Genomic DNA, 23,486 nt, shown 5'->3' on the forward strand with positions numbered 1-23,486 from the left:
CTATGACATGCAAGATTATATTTCAGCTTCTAACAACAAAGAACTCCTACACTGGGAGCTCAGCCCAATCGGTCGGTTCCGTTACCTTCCATTCCGTCAACTTATCAGTTCTCCTAAAGGCCATTTTCGAAGAGATGTCCGTACAAATGTTCCGCATCCATTCTTTGCCCCGCCAGCTGCCCAGAATTCACTTTTATAATGCGAGGTGACGAGTATAAATCATTGTATTAATTCTAAACTACTTGTACATTTGATGTCATGGAAACTTCTGAACACACATGAATCTGTGTATGACGTGGAAAATATTTTCTAAAATAAAGCTGTCGTCTTATATTCAGGAGAAAGAGCGTTATAAGGAGCCAGTGAGAGAGTCCTTGAAAGCCCTGCTTGCTATTGGTTGGACTGTGGAACACTCAGATGTTGAAGTACCGTCAAACAATAGAAATTCCACAAGAAGATCTTCCAAAACGAGCCCAGTAAGTATTAATTCATTTATGATAAGGTATGCGCTCTTATTTCACCTCTTCCAGTGCCCACAGAATTCAGCACTTGTTTTAACCCTTCATGCTAATATTTATATATCCACTAAGCTAACACTGTGACAGTATTTAAATGGCCTGTCAGTAACAGATTCGTGACATACAAAGTGTCAAGTTTTTCCCTCTTCCAATCGCCCTGCAGTTGTTTCAATAGAAAATTGCTCACTAACTTGTCTTTTGCGTCCCTCACAATATCTGCTTCGCTGTCTGATGGTTTTTCAACCACAACACTCTTCTCATCTTCAGCGCTGTCGAATTCGCTCCCACTACCACAAATTCCAATGTTTCTGTTAACGGGTTCCTATAACACTTCCGTCATTTCCAAATTGAGGCGGGGCGAAAGGCCAAGTTGCTTCCTGGTTTAAACAGCAGGAGTGTCGAGAAAGCAAAGAAAATACCTCGTGTAAAGTCATTTCTATGAACAAAGCGATGGAAGAAATGGAAAGTGCAATGCTTCAGTGTCGAATGGGGCAAACAGTATAACAAAAACCCAACAGATAGCGCAGCAATGATGATTTGCCATGGGCAATACAAGGTCCATTCAGAGCTTTAATAATAATAATAATAATTAATAATCTTCCACTGAACATACAACTTTGTTTCTTTGAGGTTGATAAAGCTACACCATTTAACTACCACCCACACCCAGTGGATATGACTAATCTGACACTAAGCAGAGAAATGCAGAACATGGCTGAGAGGCTGGCGGAAAATGCTCATGACATCTGGGCAAAGAAGGAAAAAGAGGAGCTGACAACTTGTGGTAAGAACTGACAAGCCATTGTGAGGTTGGATAGCCTGATTTATGAAACCGTATTACCCAGATTTCAAAAGCGCATCCTCTGCCGTTTGTAGATTGTTGAACGTCACAAGAAATTCACTTTTTCGTCAATCTCTGTTTAACCTTTAACTTGCCTGATATACTAAGTTTAAATGTCCCACATTAAGTTACCTACGTGGAATTAAATGTCTCATTTTGTGTCTCCTTTAGTTATTAAAACGTGATTATTTCAATTAATTATGAGATTTGTTTAGAAATGATTGCAACGCTCCTGGAATACAGGATGAGGCCTGTTAACAGTTGAACAGTAACATTTGAGTGTTCTCCCAACTGAGGTCAGTGTTGGTCATTCCACGTCAAGTCAAGAAATGGATGTACACGGACTTCAATGACACTTGCCAGTCTTAATGCGTGATACCTTATGAAGTAGCACACGAGCGTTGAGCTTCTCTGATATTACCATTTCACATGCATTAACAATTTTCAGGAATTGTGCAAAAAAGAAAAATGTCACGCATGCTCTTTCCACCGAGTTAACGTGGTAATGACTTTGGAATTTTTGGTTTCTTTCACATTATTTTACCCTAAAAATTTTAAATCTATGAGAACACTTTCAGGGAACATTTATTTGATTGGTGTTGATTGCCAGTGAGAGTATGTATTGTAATTGTACCTTATCTCTAAATTACATCATTTTCATGACATAGCCAGAAATAAATATTAACACGTGGAAGTATGAATCTCTACACACATTATCACATTGATACGTACACAGGTCCAGAACCCTTTATAACAAAATTGTTTATTTACAAACTATGTTATTGAACAAGAGTACACATGCTTATAGACAAATACAGGCAAGTAACAAAGAATGAATGAACGTGAAGTCCCTGTGACCTGTGCCGGTTGTCAGCCGCAGTTTCTAATCCAGGAATAAAACCCCAATTTTCTCTGAAATAAATGAAAGCAGCATGAAGCGTACGACCACTGGGCAGAGACTGGCCCCTATATGACCTAAGAAAACAACAGAAGATGGGAAAATAATGAAGGTTGGGAACGGGTTGACATAAAGAAAAGAAGCGAAGGTACAGGATGACAGGGAAGGAAATGCACAACTTACGGGGGGACTATCAACGGTACTAATATTGAAATTGCAGCTTCAGGCAGTATTCAGATAACTGAGGTGAAATAAAATGTAATTTTGTAATATTGCAAAAAAAAAATTAATTTTTATATCTCATTTACTCAGCTCTGACAGCTTGCACGCATATGGTAAACAATATACTTACAATTCATCATCACACTCTTACTCTACTGTGAAATGATTCTGTCTCTAAATATATATTCACCTCGTTAGGTTCCATTTAAGGTTTGTTAATATCTGATTAATAGGAATATTACTCCTATGTTTCTTCTCAATCTGGGATAATAAGCTTGGTAATATTTTACGTCTTATCTGCCTGGATATTGTTATCCTCAGTGCAGCAGAAATCTTTTCTGTGATGCCAGAATAAATTTGAATTTGGTCCACGAGGCTTCATGAATTTAAACTCCCGACCACCAAGAGCCATCGTATTCACAGGCGGTTTACGAAGATATAATTATTTGAGATACCAGTATGTCAGAGAAAGATGTGGACAGTAAAGTGGTGGCTGGAATTTAATGGCTTGAAACATTGATAAACTTGAGTTCCTTATTTTTACTTGTTCAATTTTATCAGTCTAAACACAATAAAATATTATTACAATTAACATTTAAATATTTAAAATATATTAAAATGGTGCTCTCCATCTAAATCGAGCATTTCGATGGAGAGCGTCATTTTAATATATTTTAAATATTTAAATGTTAATTGTAATAATATTTTATTGTGTTTAGACTGATAAAATTGAACAAGTATATATTTCAACACAATATGATGCAACATTATCATCTCATTTCCTTATTTTTATTAAAAATTTGTTCTTCTTGGACTTAAAAGAATGTAATTTTCTGTATGTCGCCTACCATAACTTGATATTATTTTTTCTGAATTTGACACAGATACATGGAAATCTTAGTATTTCGTTAACTTTTTTCAAACTCAGAACTGTAGTTGTCTCTTACTATAACTATTTTATTTACTAACTGTCGCAGTATTAAATGTTATATATTTAATATCTTACTCCGTAAATCATAAATCAAATACTATTAAGTATTTGGTACTTTTATTCTATATTTGTGTTTGAAGATTCTGGGTTTAATTGCCTGAGGTCAGACTGTTCTTACGTATTTATATTTTCTTGAAGTTCTGTAGTCCTTCCAGTTGAATCCTGTGACAGTTGCCTTAAAATCGGCCACATTCGCTTTCTTCCATATCCTCCTCCTCCTAAACTCATTATTGGTACTCATTATCCCATAACCTGTACAGCTGAGAAATAAACTAAGAATCAGAAATATCCAACAGGAATGCACTGTGACTTTGTTTTCAAAATTACTACCCAAATTATAATTTTGAGGATGTTTCGGTTATATTTAACCGTCCTCAGGTATAAATTATAAATGTCGTAAGAGACGTTCCAATTTGTAAATCGATCATTCGATGCGGAACGTGAAATGATATTTTAAATATTTTATATTTTATTATCTTATTAAAAATTGTGATTTGACGGAAAATATTAAAATATTTTTTTTTAAGTCGATTATCATCTTACAGAAATAGAATTTTTTGGAATTAAATCATATTTACCTGTCGGAGGACATCATACAGTCGTGGGCTTTTGTGAATACAGTAATGAATCTTTAGGTTATGAAAAGCCATGTAGAGGAAAATTTTGTCTCGTTTCAGGGATTCTTTTCTCGATTTCTGGTCACGTGGTTTGCGTAGCGCATTAACTGCTTATCAGCTCATTGCGGAGCTGTAAATTGGGGTTTTGGGGGGAAGGGGGGATGATTGTAATTAGAATGAAGATTGACAGCAATGCGATTAATGTGAATATGTTTTTACGTAAGCCTGTGACAGCATGCCAGAAACTCTAGTGGCTATGCATTTTCTCGTCAGTTTTTGTTTTCATTTTTAATTTGTATTTCTCAAATTCTTGACATGTGCAGGGGACATTTTAATTCTTGTGATAAAATAAACTACTTACGACTGTATTTCAGAAACTGCCGGAGACTGACATAATGGAATTTTGCCAAGATACAGCTCGCTTTCCCTGATAAGATTGGTCCAGCAGATGAAATGTCATGGCAACATTATCTTTACTCCAAGCTTGCAATGTCAAAAGTGAGTCATGATTATGGTATTATTATATATACAATTTCTTATATGTTTATAATATTAGTAAATATAGGGAATATTATCGAGACGTAACATATTTCTTGTGTTCAGGTAGGCACATTTTTAAAATATCACTAAAGTAATTCGATAAAATGCCGACCTGAATAAAATACGCAGATCTAATGTTTAATTTTAAATTGTAATTATTAATTTAATCAGCAATATTCATTAATTAATCTTCTATCTTTAAGAGATACGAGGTGCGATCGAAAGGTTTCAAGACTGCGCGTATAAAAACCCGTACACTTATCTCAGGTATTAAATTCATCCATCACCCTCGAAGTAGTTCCCCTGGGAGTGAACACAACGATCCCAGCGCCGCTGCCAAGCCTGGAAGCATCCCTGGAAATCTTTCTTTGTCAGCCTGTCAAGCACCATCTGCGATTCTGCCTGAATCTCTTCTATCGTCTCAAATCTCCTTCCCTTTAGCTGATTTTTCATCTTTGGGAAGAGGAAGAAGTCACACGGAGCTTAGAAAGGAAGTTGGGGTCGGTTCTTGCAAGATCTTTGAGCTCCTGACAAACGAGAAGTCGATTCTGCTTCTGGTCCTCAGACAGGATGCGTCGCATGTGGAGTTCTTCCTTTAGAATCAGCTGACAGGTCCCATAGCCTATCCTAACAATGTCGCACAAGTCGTTGATGGTACGACGTCGATCTTCATAACATTTTCGGGCGTTGTGCTCGAAGATGGTCGTCCAGAACGCTCGTCATCATCGACAGAGGTTCGGCCATTTTTAAAACGTGAATGCCACACAAAAGTTTGTGCACGACCCATTGCGGACTCCCCAAATGCTTGCTTTAGCATTTCATAGGTTTCCGTAGCCGTTTTGGCGAGTCTTTGGCAAAATTTGATGCACACGCCATTCCGAAATCGCAGGAGGGTCGGTGTAATGCACTACCAAAACGCCCGTAACTAAGAAACAAATGCTAATTCGATGATGCCGGCTGGCACACTGATTCACTATGAATGTAGGCCGCACCCCCTAGCGGCAGAAGCTCGTACTACATCCGGTTCGCCCTCTATTGACACAGTCTGTAAACTTTCCGATCGCACCTCGTATAACAATTTTAAGAAGTTATATTTATATCCTACAAGTAAACTTCTACTGAATTTTCGTCCTCCATATCGTGATGAATATAATTTATAATTTTATATAACTTTTTGGCCCGTGATAACAATTTGTGCAGAAATACTCGTTCACTTGTGATTTAGAAGCCTGATATGGTAAAGCGGGAGTATGTTACGGTGTCTCAAAGTGATCGGGACGTGTTTCGTCGAATGTGAGCCGAATCGATCGAATGTTTGTGTGCAAGGTATATTATATTTTATACATATACAGATTTATATATGAAGGCAACATAATTAATAGAAATTATCTGAATCACAGATCGAAATATGTCGGCAGATACAAAGAGAGATCGTGATCAAATTCTACTCCAGTCAAAATTTGTATTATTATGAAAAATTTGAAATTTTTATATTTTCTCATTGCTACGTTTTATTAACACATTGAAGTTAATTGAAGGATGTTTAATATTTTTTTTACAAATGAAATTAACTAGAGAAATGTTAAAATAAATGGGGCATAGAAATAAGAACTACTAATGTCATATTCCAGAGGGACTTACTGCGAGCGTTACACGATTAAGAATGAAATCGTCTCGTCAGAAGAGTAAAGTTCAGATATTAGATGCGGTAAGTGGTGATTTTTTCTATTCCGATAACTCGTAACTAATTAAAGCAGTATCTGAAGACTACAAATTATATTAATAAAATAATTGTATGGCAGCGAGTAACAAGATGGCCGTCTTCCGGGTCGTAGCGCTGTGAAGTCAGGTTGAAATTTACCAGCGTTTCGGAGATACATGTTGCCTTGATCATCGCCTTGATGTCTGAGGCAGCAAGTTCCTCTGAAACGTCTGTAAACTTGTACCAGACAACGCATTGCACTGCAACCGAGACGACAGCCATCTTAAGTTGCGTGGCATTGTTTTTCTCCAGACTGCTGGTATCTGTGTATCTGTCTTCAAAGTAAACACAGTGTTCCTGCCTAGAAGTCCAACACAAGTTCAGAGATTAGTATTTCTAAAATTGTATGTGCAGTCCGGAATTTTAAAAAAAAAATTAAGATGGTTCGAATGAAGTTTCGTAATTGTGGCCCTAAGTATTCTATAAGACCATTATCTCTGTATGAAAATTTATATCATTCTATGGGCATGATTAATCTTTGTTGGATAGTTTTAGACACACTGATATCTGGAATATAATTCCTGGGCTGCCAAGATTTAAGAAAGTACGTCACGTTTTCCAGTGTGAAAGTCCCATTCTACGTTGTGTCTACTTTAAATAGTAACGAGTTGATTGAGGTATTATATCTGCCATTTCAGATGTAGTTCCTTTCTCTCGTCAGTAATCCATTTCATAATACTTGCATATGCATAAGCTTTCATTTGAACTTTCTGTACATTGCCTCTCGCTCTACTGTGTTCATTTTGATTATGTTTTTTCTTGTTTACTTTAAATCACTGGAACTGGTAACTGACAATAACAGTTATATCAGTAGCCATTTACATTTCACTGGTTAGTACCTGCACTTTCCAATAACTGGATATTTGCAGCAACTGTTTGAATTAGTGGAACTGATAACTTCCATGTCGCTGTTAATCGAGATCCTGATAACGTTTCACTGAACAGTAGCTGAGGTCGGCAGCTGAATTACCAGTAACCAGTTTGCTGCAGTTATTTAAATAACAGGAACTGGTAACTGACAATAACAGTTATATCAGTAGCCATTTACATTTCACTGGTTAGTAGCTGCACTTTCCAATAACTGGTTATTTGCAGCAACTGTTTGAATTAGTGGAACTGATATCTGCCATGTCGCTGTTAGTGGAGGTCCCGATCACTTTTCACTGAACAGTAGCTGAGGTCGGCAAGCTGAATTACCAGTAACCAGTTTCCTGCTGTTATTTAAATAACAGGAACTGGTAACTGACAATAACAGTTATATCAGTAGCCATTTAAATTTCACTGGTTAGTAGCTGCACTTTCCAATAACTGTTATTTGCAGCAACTGTTTGAATTAGTGGAACTGATAACTGCCATGTCGCTGTTAGTGGAGATCCCGATCACGTTTCACTGAACAGTAGCTGAGGTCGGCAGCTGAATTACCAGTAACCAGTTTCCTGCTGTTATTTAAATAACAGGAACTGGTAACTGACAATAACAGTTATATCAGTAGCCATTTACATTTCATTGGTTAGTAGCTGCACTTTCCAATAACTGTTATTTGCAGCAACTGTTTGAATTAGTGGAACTGATAACTGCCATGTCGCTGTTAGTGGAGATCCCGATCACGTTTCACTGAACAGTAGCTGAGGTCGGCAGCTGAATTACCAGTAACCAGTTTCCTGCTGTTATTTAAATAACAGGAACTGGTAACTGACAATAACAGTTATATCAGTAGCCATTTACATTTCACTGGTTAGTAGCTGCACTTTCCAATAACTGGTTATTTGAAGCAACTGTTTGAATTAGTGGAACTGATAACTGCCATGTCGCTGTTAGTGGAGATCCTGATCACGTTTCACTGAACAGTAGCTGAGGTCGGCAAGCTGAATTACCAGTAACCACTTTGCTGCTGTTATTTAAATAACAGGAACTGGTAACTGACAATAACAGTTATATCAGTAGCCATTTACATTTCACTGGTTAGTAGCTGCACTTTCCAATAACTGTTATTTGCAGCAACTGTTTGAATTAGTGGAACTGATAACTGCCATGTCGCTGTTAGTGGAGATCCCGATCACTTTTCACTGAACAGTAGCTGAGGTCGGCAGCTGAATTAACAGTAACCAGGTCCTGCTGTTATTTAAATAACAGGAACTGGTAACTGACATTAACAGTTATATCAGTAGCCATTTACATTTCACTAGTTAGTAGCTGCACTTTCCAATAACTGGTTATTTGCAGCAACTGTTTGAATTAGTGAAACTGATAACTGCCATGTCGCTGTTAGTGGAGATCCCGATCACTTTTCACTGAACAGTAGCTGAGGTCGGCAAGCTGAATTACCAGTAACTAGTTTCCTGCTGTTATTTAAATAACAGGAACTGGTAACTGACAATAACAGTTATATCAGTAGCCATTTACATTTCACTGGTTAGTAGCTGCACTTTCCAATAACTGGTTATTTGCAGCAACTGTTTGAATTAGTGGAACTGATAACTGCCATGTCGCTATTAGTGGAGATCCCGATCACGTTTCACTGAACAGTAGCTGAGGTCGGCAAGCTGAATTACCAGTAACCAGTTTCCTGCTGTTATTTAAATAACAGGAACTGGTAACTGACATTAACAGTTATATCAGTAGCCATTTACATTTCACTGGTTAGTAGCTGCACTTTCCAATAACTGGTTATTTGCAGCAACTGTTTGAATTAGTGCAACTGATAACTGCCATGTCGCTGTTAGTGGAGATCCCGATCACTTTTCACTGAACAGTAGCTGAGGTCGGCAAGCTGAATTACCAGTAACTAGTTTCCTGCTGTTATTTAAATAACAGGAACTGGTAACTGACAATAACAGTTATATCAGTAGCCATTTACATTTCACTGGTTAGTAGCTGCACTTTCCAATAACTGTTATTTGCAGCAACTGTTTGAATTAGTGGAACTGATAACTGCCATGTCGCTGTTAGTGGAGATCCCGATCACTTTTCACTGAACAGTAGCTGAGGTCGGCAGCTGAATTACCAGTAACCAGTTTCCTGCTGTTATTTAAATAACAGGAACTGGTAACAGACAATAACAGTTATATCAGTAGCCATTTACATTTCACTGGTTAGTAGCTGCACTTTCCAATAACTGGTTATTTACAGCAACTGTTTGAATTAGTGGAACTGATAACTGCCATGTCGCTGTTAGTGGAGATCCCGATCACGTTTCACTGAACAGTAGCTGAGGTCGGCAGCTGAATTACCAGTAACCAGTTTCCTGCTGTTATTTAAATAACAGGAACTGGTAACTGACAATAACAGTTATATCAGTAGCCATTTACATTTCACTGGTTAGTAGCTGCACTTTCCAATAACTGGTTATTTGAAGCAACTGTTTGAATTAGTGGAACTGATAACTGCCATGTCGCTGTTAGTGGAGATCCTGATCACGTTTCACTGAACAGTAGCTGAGGTCGGCAAGCTGAATTACCAGTAACCAGTTTCCTGCTGTTATTTAAATAACAGGAACTGGTAACTGACAATAACATTTATATCAGTAGCCATTTACATTTCACTGGTTAGTAGCTGCACTTTCCAATAACTGGTTATTTGCAGCAACTGTTTGAATTAGTGGAACTGATAACTGCCATGTCGCTGTTAGTGGAGATCCCGATCACTTTTCACTGAACAGTAGCTGAGGTCGGCAAGCTGAATTACCAGTAACCAGTTTGCTGCTGTTATTTAAATAACAGGAACTGGTAACTGACAATAACAGTTATATCAGTAGCCATTTACATTTCACTGGTTAGTAGCTGCACTCTCCAATAACTGTTATTTGCAGCAACTGTTTGAATTAGTGGAACTGATAACTGCCATGTCGCTGTTAGTGGAGATCCCGATCACGTTTCACTGAACAGTAGCTGAGGTCGGCAGGTGAATTACCAGTAACCAGTTTCCTGCTGTTATTCAAATAACAGGAACTGGTAACTGACAATAACAGTTATATCAGTAGCCATTTACATTTCACTGGTTAGTAGCTGCACTTTCCAATAACTGTTATTTGCAGCAACTGTTTGAATTAGTGGAACTGATAACTGCCATGTCGCTGTTAGTGGAGATCCCGATCACGTTTCACTGAACAGTAGCTGAGGTCGGCAGCTGAATTACCAGTAACCAGTTTCCTGCTGTTATTTAAATAACAGGAACTGGTAACTGACAATAACAGTTATATCAGTAGCCATTTACATTTCACTGGTTAGTAGCTGCACTTTCCAATAACTGGTTATTTGAAGCAACTGTTTGAATTAGTGGAACTGATAACTGCCATGTCGCTGTTAGTGGAGATCCTGATCACGTTTCACTGAACAGTAGCTGAGGTCGGCAAGCTGAATTACCAGTAACCACTTTGCTGCTGTTATTTAAATAACAGGAACTGGTAACTGACAATAACAGTTATATCAGTAGCCATTTACATATCACTGGTTAGTAGCTGCACTTTCCAATAACTGTTATTTGCAGCAACTGTTTGAATTAGTGGAACTGATAACTGCCATGTCGCTGTTAGTGGAGATCCCGATCACTTTTCACTGAACAGTAGCTGAGGTCGGCAGCTGAATTAACAGTAACCAGGTCCTGCTGTTATTTAAATAACAGGAACTGGTAACTGACATTAACAGTTATATCAGTAGCCATTTACATTTCACTGGTTAGTAGCTGCACTTTCCAATAACTGGTTATTTGCAGCAACTGTTTGAATTAGTGAAACTGATAACTGCCATGTCGCTGTTAGTGGAGATCCCGATCACTTTTCACTGAACAGTAGCTGAGGTCGGCAAGCTGAATTACCAGTAACTAGTTTCCTGCTGTTATTTAAATAACAGGAACTGGTAACTGACAATAACAGTTATATCAGTAGCCATTTACATTTCACTGGTTAGTAGCTGCACTTTCCAATAACTGGTTATTTGCAGCAACTGTTTGAATTAGTGGAACTGATAACTGCCATGTCGCTGTTAGTGGAGATCCCGATCACGTTTCACTGAACAGTAGCTGAGGTCGGCAAGCTGAATTACCAGTAACCAGTTTCCTGCTGTTATTTAAATAACAGGAACTGGTAACTGACATTAACAGTTATATCAGTAGCCATTTACATTTCACTGGTTAGTAGCTGCACTTTCCAATAACTGGTTATTTGCAGCAACTGTTTGAATTAGTGCAACTGATAACTGCCATGTCGCTGTTAGTGGAGATCCCGATCACTTTTCACTGAACAGTAGCTGAGGTCGGCAAGCTGAATTACCAGTAACTAGTTTCCTGCTGTTATTTAAATAACAGGAACTGGTAACTGACAATAACAGTTATATCAGTAGCCATTTACATTTCACTGGTTAGTAGCTGCACTTTCCAATAACTGTTATTTGCAGCAACTGTTTGAATTAGTGGAACTGATAACTGCCATGTCGCTGTTAGTGGAGATCCCGATCACGTTTCACTGAACAGTAGCTGAGGTCGGCAGCTGAATTACCAGTAACCAGTTTCCTGCTGTTATTTAAATAACAGGAACTGGTAACAGACAATAACAGTTATATCAGTAGCCATTTACATTTCACTGGTTAGTAGCTGCACTTTCCAATAACTGGTTATTTACAGCAACTGTTTGAATTAGTGGAACTGATAACTGCCATGTCGCTGTTAGTGGAGATCCCGATCACGTTTCACTGAACAGTAGCTGAGGTCGGCAGCTGAATTACCAGTAACCAGTTTCCTGCTGTTATTTAAATAACAGGAACTGGTAACTAACAATAACAGTTATATCAGTAGCCATTTACATTTCACTGGTTAGTAGCTGCACTTTCCAATAACTGGTTATTTGAAGCAACTGTTTGAATTAGTGGAACTGATAACTGCCATGTCGCTGTTAGTGGAGATAGTGATCACGTTTCACTGAACAGTAGCTGAGGTCGGCAAGCTGAATTACCAGTAACCAGTTTGCTGCTGTTATTTAAATAACAGGAACTGGTAACTGACAATAACAGTTATATCAGTAGCCATTTACATTTCACTGGTTAGTAGCTGCACTTTCCAATAACTGGTTATTTGTAGCAACTCTCTGAATTAGTGGAACTGGTATCTGCCATGTAGCTGTTAGTGGAGGTACCGATCACGTTTCACTGAACAGTAGCTGAGGTCGGCAAGCTGAATTACCAGTAACCAGTTTGCTGCTGTTATTTAAATAACAGGAACTGGTAACTGACAATAACAGTTATATCAGTAGCCATTTACATTTCACTGGTTAGTAGCTGCATCATGTCCTTTAACAGGCAGCCTGACGGATAATTAAATGGGAGACATTCTGTTCACTCCTGGGCGATTTTCTCTCTCGCTTTGTATTTGTACGTATGTATTCGTCAAGAACGTTAAAGTAGCTGTTATTTCTGTGAATTTATTTTGGGGGTTGGGGAGGCTTGAACTAGTTATGATGTTTGGTATTTTCTTTGAAGTATTAACTGGATTCTTAAATATCTACAAATCTACTTCGTGTTTCAGAGGGTTCGCTGAAAACTCACTAGGGTCAATTTGTTAACATTATTTTCCATGAATCGCAAGATCGTGGCCTAAGTCCCTTCGGTCCTGCCATAGTTGGTCTGCTTACATTTTGAAACGATTTCTCCGATTTTCATTCCAGGCTTTCTTTGTTGGCAAAAATTCTTATGACGATCTTATCCAGCTACGCCTAATAGTCGTCTCAAAATCACATATGCCAGCGCTCTTTCTCCGGAGAGTTACTTGAAATAAATTACCTTATTTTATTCAAGAGTATGCGACCGTTTTTAATAACCCTTAAGTCTCAGTGGTAATTATATGCACCATATACTTTAACGGTAAAAAAAATCTACATTTCCCCCACACAATGAATTTATGTGCTCAAAATAAACAACATTAACAAATGGATTGTTGCTATAAAGACGTTTTTATTTAGGTACTAACTGTATATTTAAATATTATTTAGAAGAACTGATAGACTAATCTAAAATGTCGTTCTAAGTAAATCGTTGTACACCACTGCACATTCCTGGTATTTGCTTGGAAGCACTCAGAAAAACCAGCTAATAATTAAAAAAAAACCCTCCGACAAACACGTTCTAGTCGCATTTCCACATTACCTGCAAAGTACAGAACACCTAAATAGATTGTCCACGCATTCATCTTTGTGTCTAGTCACCTCGATTTGACGTCTGCACATTTGCTTACAGAATACGAATTATCAGTAGACTGAAATATGCAAGTAGCCTTCGGGCGGAGATTGTTAGAATTTGTGCCTCTGGAAGATGCCGATCGAAAGTCGAAAGTCACGCACAACTCCTCCGTACTTGTAATTATACGGGTTTCTGTGACGCCACGATGTACAACACACACAATCACATTTATGGAGTAAACATTCGCTAACTTTGATTTTATGGTACAATCTTCTAAAACAAGAGACTAGCGCAGAGCAACAATAAGCCTTAGACTCATCGTTGCCAGCTAAATATCCATATCTTTGTCATCCCAGTGCAGAAAAGCTGAAAGATCGAAGTTGTAATTCAATAGAAATTTCGTGGATATAAAATATAATTTTATGTGCAATGCATGAACTGACAACATTACTTTCCGTAAATCATACCGCGGATTATTATTACTTGTGGTTTATTTAACGACGCTAATCGTAGCTCGAGATGCACAACATCGAATTATATTACGATTAATAAGCTGGAAGGAATTTGAGAGAAAACGGTCGTGGTTTAATTCAAGGAAAAATTACGGAACGCTCCTCGAATGACTGTGGAAAACCACGAAAACCTATCAGGATTGTCGCTGTCCTATACAAACGAAAATGCTTTGTGATCAATGACGTAACTATTCGTTATAGGTTCAACTACTGTTAAATAAACACTCACTGCTGTTGCCCGGTATCCAGATATCACTTAAGAGACGCGTTATCGGCCGCACTGTTGACGATAAGGACATCTCTGAAAGAAACACAGAATAATACGAAGTGAGAAGAAAATTATTAGCATCCATTCCACAATACTTCGTCAGGGTATCTGCTCAGCATGATAAAGGGAAAACTCTGCATCGGGGGGCATAAGCAAGCCATTTGTAGCGAAGACGAATTTATATATGCGATAATTTACGTTCTACGAACCTACGCCAGTGAACTTGATCGTGTGTAATAGTTACAAAAGTACAGTCGAGCGGCGATATTTAACAGCTACGCGGCACCCACTGGAAAGAGACATATTCTTGGTAGTACTTGCGATGGAATGAGGCGGCAGCGGAATTATACAGACGGAGGAACACCGAAATGATCAAAGAATAAACATGCCCCAGTGCCACCACAAGAACCACATGCACTGAAGATGACAGACTTTTCACATGAGCTTACTCCTTCCATCATCAGGGCGAGGAGGCATACACACGCTTCGTACGAGGTAACACGAAATGATAATTTTCAAACACATCACCCAGTAATTTAATGGGTTTTTTAATTGAAGCACTTCGATAATTCTTCAGGTTTCGTGGGCAGCCGTGTTTCAGGCGAGCCTTTTCATAAAATTTCCACTTAAAATCACGGCTTTCTTTACTCTGGTAAGGATCCAAAGACTGAACAACAAAAGGAGGGCCGCGAAATCCGTCTTATGATTCATCTACAGCTAATTCAAACACGTAGATCTATGGACCTCTTTTACACGTTTAATCGAGAAGCACGAACTATGAAAGGAATCGTAACCAGAACAAAGAAGTCATATAACGAGAGAACGAAATTAATGCTGTACAGTCAGACAGTAAGAAACACTTGTATGTAATAACCTGCCTTAACTGCTGATATAGCTGCAGGTCTGCTACAAAGCGAGCTGGGTGATCTTCAAGAATTAAAAGAAGGTAAAACTCTCGATTTATGTATTCTGTTATGATGTATCACTGCATAATTACGCACACTTGTTCACAATTTAAACACACGAGCACCACCACACAATCAGAAAGACTAGAGCTTCACAAGGACGACCCATCATGGCGGCTAGCAACTACAAACTGAAGCCGGCCAATCACGAGAGAGGAAGGAAAGCCACGCCCCTGTCAGGTAGTCTTGTCCCCGACACAGACTGCGTGTCACCAATACTCCGAACGCACATCCACATGATTTTATTACGTCTACCTTTTACTATAATATTTAATCTAAACTTTAAGCATTCTAAAGATTCGAATTATAATTTGTATTTCCATCTGCGACTACTTGAGACTGTCCTGAGTTCGATGCTCGCCCATCTATCGCTTGCCACAACGAAAAACTGTTCCACGATCGCTTTTGCAAGGTCGATGACGTTCCTGGGATCTCGGGCTAGACTTGAGGTCCCTGTCCTGGGTTCGATTCTCGCTTCAGTGATTCGGACCGCGTGCAACCACATTCATGTCTTAGGCCACTCCATCAATACGATTAAGCCAACTTAACAGTATTTAAAATCCCATTTAAGTACCCGTCACACAAAGAGACGACAGATATTTCGAAATCAAAAGCATCTGACGAAGGACAGTGTTAATAAAATTATTCCTTAAAGGCATTTAAATTCGGAGAACACCCGCAGTTCGGAATCTTCCATCTGAATTTCTCTCATTCGAAATGCAAAAGCAAATTACTTTATAGGAGTGTGAAACTTGGTATTTAACCCCTAAAGAAAAAAAGATCTAGTGTGATTCTGAGTAAAGTACTTAGTGGAATTTGACAATGACTCCACAAAATACTCATATTTTACGGCATTTCAATGTTCATTACCGTGTTCACAACATCCCGAAACAGGTCCCTTATCAGCCCTCTCCACGCACGCAAAGTGATGACAGCGCCCCTGGAACATCTGATTGAGCGTCCCAGGTCAAAATTTATTGTGGCAATCCCCAGAGTTCGCACGTTAATATCAGCGGGACAGAACGTGGTATCGCTCGCTGCAGGCAGTGAACCGTAGACCGGTCTCTGTCCCGCCTCTACGTTGAATTCTCTGCTTTAAACTCTCTCTCACGCCATCTGCTTTAGTTGCGAGGAGAAAGTTGTCAGTGGAACCACGGTTCCGGAGAACTTGACGTAAATACGTCTATACGGAAAGGAAGTTTATATATTGGCTTTATTCTAAATATTTACCTTTATACATGCTTTACAATTCAGTAAAGTTTGATTAAGACCATTATTGTCAATTTGTTGATAAACAATTGACGTTTCCAAGGTAACATAACAATGCAGTTACACGTTTTCGTTTCACTTTTTCGTTTCGTTTTCGTTTCACGTTTTCGTTTCACTTTTTGCCGAATGAACTGACCCGAAAATATAGACGTATTTACGTCAAAAATATAAAAGTCGAACGTCGATGCCGAGCTTTGGCGCGTTTTAAAACGTCGTGCCTTCTCTCCTCAACAAAAGGGACGGAGCGTGTTCTGAATTATTGAAATACTCCATAAATAGGAAAGTATTTGCGTCCGTGCGTTTGATAAGGTACGTGGCTCCTTGCAAAGCTCTCGCGTCCGTTGTTTGAGTTTACGTCTTGCTGTCTCGAACGGGGTAAATCGGTCGGAGGTTCAGGCTAACGACGCAGCTTTCGTCAGGGACGCGAAGTCTCATTCTCGGTACGAGCAGATAGGCCTAAGCGTGACTTGTTTTCGGGACTTACGAATATGAATTACGCTGTTGTAGAAAACTCTACACTGAAGATGGATGCGATACGTTTCTTGAAGACCGAAGTTCGTCTGTGTACAAATTCAGTTCATAATCTCAGAGAAAACACAAGTCGTCTCCATGATAACGATCGGGGTTGATAAGAGATTTTGCGTTGCTTCGTATATTACTGTCTGGGTCACAGCGATTCTGTGGCAACTCGCCGAACTACGGCTGTGAATTTTGAAAGTGTTTTTTTTCGTCTGATCGAATCGTTTGCAAATTCTGACGACGCATCTGGTTCTCAGTGTCACTGTCCACAATCGGTCTTTGCGAAAACATTTTTCCAAGTAGCAATGCTGCCGGGAATCGAAGCCAATCTCCCATCGTGTATGATTGGGTTTCTTCAGCCCTGACCTGCAGTGCGTTGTGACGCTGATAATTCCGTGTAGGAGTACAATTCTGTGGCCTTGATCGGCTGGGCCAAGTGTGGCTCTCTCTTTCTCTCTCGCCTTTCTACATTGACGAAGCTACGCTCCCTCCTAGGATTCCTCGTTGCTTCTTTGTTCCGCTCTCTCTCTCTCTCTTTAGGCCTTTCTTTCTTCCTTCTTCGTTAATTTTATGACTGATCTCTTTGTGATCTCCTTGCATGAGTGATCGGCCTTGAGTGGGACTCGATCCCACGATCGCAGCAGTCAGGCGCACGAGGTATATTATACAATAATTTTCGTAAAGTGTTAAAATTACAGATGGTGGTCCTCTGCTTTGTTGGGCCGTGTACGTGTTTCTTATTTTTCAACCAGATTTTATCTCACGGCCGGCAAAGCCCAGATTTGTTGCAACACGCACATGAATCACTAAGTCAGCTGACCGGAAGGGGGGGGAATCGCTTCGCTACTCTGCTTGGCCTTCAGTCTCCAGCGTTGCCATGTTGAGAAGGAGCGTGTACTTTAATGACGTAAATACGTCCATACGGAAGGGTGATTCGGCAAATCAGCGTTAGTTGCGAACACGTGTAAGATCCAGCGCCGAGATACATTTAAACGTTCATTCCTTAGGAATGCTGAGAGTAAGGGTAATGTAACTTATATGTAAAATGATCAGTAAATGAAGACCTTTAAGAATCTGTAACGTATTTTGTTGTAATTATAATTGTTTATACATTTATTGTAAATTTAATGAACCAACGCGTACAATTTTCGATGCATCTGGCGGCGTTAAGCGTCCGCCTCTCGAAAACCGTAAGAGATGGATCTGGATATATTGCGTACGAAATACGTATTACGTCATGAGCTTTCCAAATCTGTTTTCAGATTTTACATATCACGAATGGTTTAGGTTCTACAAACATTTGTTTATACGAACAAAGGCGCATCGCACTTCACGCTACCCTGCGTCTGCGCATTGCGTCATACTATGCAGAGATACTCAATTGTAAAGCATGTATAAAGGGAGTATTTAGAATAAAGCCAATATATAAACTTCCTTTCATTGTATTTATTGCCTAAATATAATTCAAATACAAAGACGTATTTACGTCAGATTCTCCGGAACTGGTTCCACTGTCAATCTTTTCCTTTTCTCCTATCTTTTATGCCGATCCTTTAGCTAGTCTCTGAAGCTAGGCTAACCTGCAGACAAGCGGTTGGATGGGGTAGTTTTGTGCATGACTGTACATCGCGGTCGCTACTGCTTACACCTCGCAGTGTACAAGGACAGTTCATTCAGTGACCCAACTGCACATGCGTAATGGACAGAGATTTCTCTCTTAGCTACATCATCCAGGCATTTGTCATTCTGCATTCCAGTTGTTAAGTTTACAAGAGATTCTTTTACTCGAGTATGAAGCTCCCGGCAGCGACAAGTTAACCAGTTGATCTTTGTAATGGTGAAGTGAAGTGTTTTCTTCGCGGTACGGACCGAATTTTTAAATACGATTCAGACGAGTTCTCGCTTTAAAGGGACAAGCAACGATTGAACATTGCTGATATATGGAATTCTCACTCGGCTCTGCAATATTTAAACTTATTTCCTACGCGCAGTGTCGAAAGAAACTCGGATCTTGACACTTGTTTCTGGTTTCGAAAATTAACAAATTCCGTCACGTCTGTTTGTATGTGGCGGAGGGAAGACTGGTGTGATATATATATAGGCGGCTTAGTCGTCGGGCGCCATTGATCACTACAGCCACGTACATTGTAAGAAAGGGATGCCTATATTGCAGGAGATGTAGTTCTTTCCTATGTATGAGTCTGGTTATGGAATGTGTGGTGCAACCAGCGGGGAAACAGAGTGTAGTCTTGTAATTTCTACCCAAGATTCAATATAGAATTATACAACATCTTGGGAAATGTAAGCACAGCGAAGAATTGTGGTGTTATATTACTTCTAGATTTTCAGTACGTGAACGCGGACGCTTCGTGATGTCTTATAAAAAGTCGTGTTGGACCGACAGGGAACTTCAGACGAGTGTACGTTGGTTTGCGTTGTTATGAAAGGATGAAGTTCTAAATGGAAACGTCCCTTCTTCCTCAAAGAAACCACAACTTGTCTCTGTGACAAAGATCAACTGGTTAATGCTTTTAAGGTAAATAATCTGTGTTTATTCTGAGAATCATACATTGCACATAAATAAAACCTTAAACACGCCCGCGAAATGTCATAAGGGGAAGAAATAAACTTTATTTTCGTTCTAAATCTAAGAATAAAACTTTTAAACTAACTTCAAATATCTTATGTTTTTTTATGAAACCATCTTAATGGTGAAAGATAACTAATTCATGCTCGAAGCGGTAACACTTCTTACGTACATGCCTGCTTCGAATTTCAGCCGAGACCGAGATTTTCCAAAAATTTTCGTGATTTTATCCCGACCTTTTATGTTCCGCGAAAGCCATAGTTCGCATTTCATGCAATGATATTTAATCGATGTTTGTTTTTAGGTCATAACAACGCAGGGAACAGAGGTGACTCATAGTCTGGTAGAAGTTTACCGACGTTTCGAAGGTTCTTGCTGGCACCATCGCCATATCATTCGCCCTGGGAATCTCAAACCTCACTAAAAGTCATTCTGCGTAAGATAAACAGGGAGGAAATCTTGTTCGGGACTCGATCAGTGACCTCTGTCGGTCAAGACAAGGAAGGAAATAGAACAGGTTTCTTGGGGAACGTTTTAGCCTGTGGCCCGTCTTAATAATATCTGTCCCCCTTCTTAGATTCACCTCATCTCACTCTTTCTCTCGACACGCATTCTCTGTCTTTGTCTGTCATATTATAGTCTTACCGGACCCTTAGTTCAAGAGATGTAACCCTGTAACCTATTTATTTATTATTATTTAGTGTTCTGTCTGACGACAGGTCCATATGAACAGGATCCTTCCCTCCTTTTCTCTGACTGGGACCTGTTCATATACGTTCTTGGCAGATGATCCAGAAGTGGTTTGCCATTGCCTTCTTCTGTGTGTGAATGGAGTAATTGTTGGGATGCCACGGAGGAAAACTCCGTGTTGCCTAGACCACGGCCTTGCCCAACATAAGTTATAAATTCGAACCCGAGACCCCAGAATTACAAGGCCAGCGCTCTAACCGCTAGACCACTGTATCGAAGCAGAATTACCTGCTTCGCGGGTCATCATGCCGACTGGGCGTAAGAGGAATGTAAGGACCATCTAAAATGATAATCAGGGGAGAGACGAAATTCGAAATGAAGAAGGCAGTTCTGGTGCTGGGCAGAGTCGCACCAGAAGCAATGAATATCATGTTAAGGATAAATGGACGAATTGACCTGTTGAATTCGATGCTCGTCTAAGTAATATTAAAGGTTTCAGCCCGCACCGCGAAGAAAACACCACACTTCACCGTCGCGAAGATCGACTGGTTAACGCCGTTTAAGGAAATAATCGCTGTTTATTCTGAGAAACGTACGAAGCGTACAAATGCGAAATGAAGAGTTACTCATTACTAAGTCAGGTCTTTCTTTCTAGTACCACGTATTGAAAAATCTGTCACGTGGTTAATTTTTCGGATGAAAGACGATTTCACGGCGGGAAAACAATTTCTACTTAAGTACAGAGTTGTGTTTCCGTAACGAACTCCACTCGTTTGTCCCATTCTTTTAAATTCGAGTTATCTGCTTTCAAAGAGACCGTCTTCCACAGTGAAGCAGGCGATAACAAGATGGATGGGATTTAAAAATTAATTGTGCAGGGCATTGCTTCTCCATTACGAGTTTCACCTTCTTGCAAAAAGAACGAATGAGCTCCTGTTTGGTGCCTACGTGCAGGGCTGAAACACGAACAAAGAAACTCTCTGGTCTACAAAGAATAAAACTTCTCAGAGATCTTAGTTCATGTCTCTTCTCACCAGGTTAAAGGACAGTATCAGAATACAAACGCAGGGGAGAAATCCCTCGATAATGTGGGAGGTTCATTCTGTTACGTATGGAAGACGGAGAAATCAGAATCACAGTCACAAGGGAATTAGGACAATATCAAATTCGGGGAATTTTGTTATCGTTCAGCTGCCAATTTGTTGCATTATCGCCCCAATTAGAAAGCTTCAAGTTTTAAAATATGAATTGCAGTAATTTTTATCTGTTGTGTCGTAGTGTATTAGACTTGAACGTTCACCCCAAATAAAGAACACAGATTTAATGTCATATACGATTCCCGGCGGTACCCGAATTTATAACTTGTGTTGGGCAACGCCGTGGCCTAGGCAACACAGAGTTTTCCTCCGTGGCATCCCAACAATTACACAGAAGAAGGCAATGGCAAACCACTTCTGGATCATCTGCCAAGAACGTATATGAACAGGTCCCAGTCCGAGAAAAGGATGGAAGGATCCTGTTCATATGGACCTGTCGTCAGACAGAACACCAAATAAAAAAAAATAGTCAATACCTAACAAGCCTGGAATTTTAGAGCATGCGACAATCCTTATTGAGATGCGCACAAGGACATCACAATGAGCACTGTTTGTAATTTATATTGTTGTCAAAACAATTATGTATAACGTTGAGTTCAGAGATTTGGAAATAAATGTTTTCCTGTGGACTCGTTTATATATTATTTCTTATTCTACTGTTCCCAAAATAAACTAGCACATGACTCAAAGACGAAATCTCCAAGGACTTGTGTTTTAGACTCCTTTTATTGTTCCTGTGCTAAGAACACACCCCTAAAGTGGTGCACTATATTTCAGAAACATCATACACATTCTTTTAATTCGGTCAAAACTCGAGAATGCTTCTGTCATACGCGATGGTCTAAAGGCCTGTACGCACTATAGTACAAATGTCGCGGCACAAAGTCACTTGATGTGCCTGTTTCGCAACAAGCACCTCCGAAACGTCGATAAATTTGTACCAGACTACACGACGTAAAATCCCAGAATACAGTCGTCTTAATCTCATCTGTTGTCTTGTGCGAGTACACCTGATCTCTCACGTTAAGGGAAGAACAAAGCATGAGGGCTGGAGAAAGACACCACTCAGAAGAGCTAGGAGTAGTTAGGATAACATTAAGATGGATATTAGTGAAGTAGAACGGGTAGGGGTAGATTGGATTCATCTGGCTCAGGATAGGGACAGCTGGCGGGGCCTTGTGAATACGGTAATTATTATTATTATTATTATTATCATTCTTATTATTGACTGCAAATGGGTTTTTACCTGGTGGCAGTGGTCCTACAATGAGACACAACAAAACAACACACCACACTCAAAATAAAACAACTCATAAGATTACAAAACCATATAACCTAAAGTACATAACTTAAAAATTAATGAACATCATTAAATAAATTAGAGATGAATATAAATCGACTTTTAAAGAATCCGCAACATTTCGATAGGTCTATAGATTGAACAGGGAACTTGTTAACTCTGCAGGTAATTACGTTATACGTGAGAGATAATTTTACTAAAATTCTAGGCCATATCTCCTTTTTCCATCTCAGCCACTTCGGAATCTCTTCTCCTTTTTTTGCACAATGCAAGGAATGGGAAGATGCAGTCAGAATGTCGTAGTTAGTTTCATTTAGGTATGAGCATGCGCCCTGGTACTCGTGCAGAATCGGCAATGCGCACAATTACGTCCTACGGTTTGTACGGTTTGTGGGACGAGTGGACGCCGTGGCCGAGTTCTAATGTGCGCAGAAACTTGTATCATGGGATTTTCAACTAGATACTTTATGTGGGATGATTATAATTTATAAATAGGGAAGGAAGATTCATGGCATTTGTCTGTAAAACTATTAAAAAGCTCTCCTCTGTCTACTGCCAGTAAGACGTATAATTTTTAATAAATGCCAGACTTAATTTATGTATCTATAAGAAACTATAGGCTTATGGCATCATTCCTAATTCATATCGTCCTTTCTAATGAAATTTAAACAAAATAACTGTTTTAATAAAACTTGGAATGTTCATGACATCAGTAATACCAACATTT

General features: G+C 39.3%; 1 long non-coding RNA gene and 1 pseudogene across 2 annotated transcripts in view; one reads left to right on the forward strand and one right to left on the reverse strand.

Moving 5' to 3' along the window:
• LOC147870927 (uncharacterized) overlaps positions 1–15,352 on the reverse strand; it is a 474,306-nt gene extending 458,954 nt beyond the window's left edge. Inside the window, exons 1-2 of the long non-coding RNA XR_015533021.1 lie at positions 15,211–15,352; positions 14,294–14,365 (exon numbers count right to left, since the gene is read on the reverse strand). This is a non-coding gene — a long non-coding RNA (uncharacterized LOC147870927). The remainder of the gene's footprint in view (positions 1–14,293; positions 14,366–15,210) is intronic.
• LOC147870934 (ryanodine receptor-like) overlaps positions 1–22,088 on the forward strand; it is a 70,487-nt pseudogene extending 48,399 nt beyond the window's left edge. The window contains exons 42-47 of the transcript XR_015533026.1: positions 339–476; positions 1,149–1,302; positions 4,462–4,585; positions 6,259–6,335; positions 13,042–19,621; positions 19,977–22,088. The product of XR_015533026.1 is annotated as a ryanodine receptor-like (transcript). The remainder of the gene's footprint in view (positions 1–338; positions 477–1,148; positions 1,303–4,461; positions 4,586–6,258; positions 6,336–13,041; positions 19,622–19,976) is intronic.
• The last annotated feature ends 1,398 nt before the right edge of the window (positions 22,089–23,486 follow it).

Source organism: Zootermopsis nevadensis, unplaced genomic scaffold (genome assembly GCF_977971745.1).
Source record: "Zootermopsis nevadensis isolate Lab colony 2312 unplaced genomic scaffold, Znev_1.0 Znev_ptg000083l, whole genome shotgun sequence".
NCBI lineage: Eukaryota > Metazoa > Arthropoda > Insecta > Blattodea > Termopsidae > Zootermopsis > Zootermopsis nevadensis.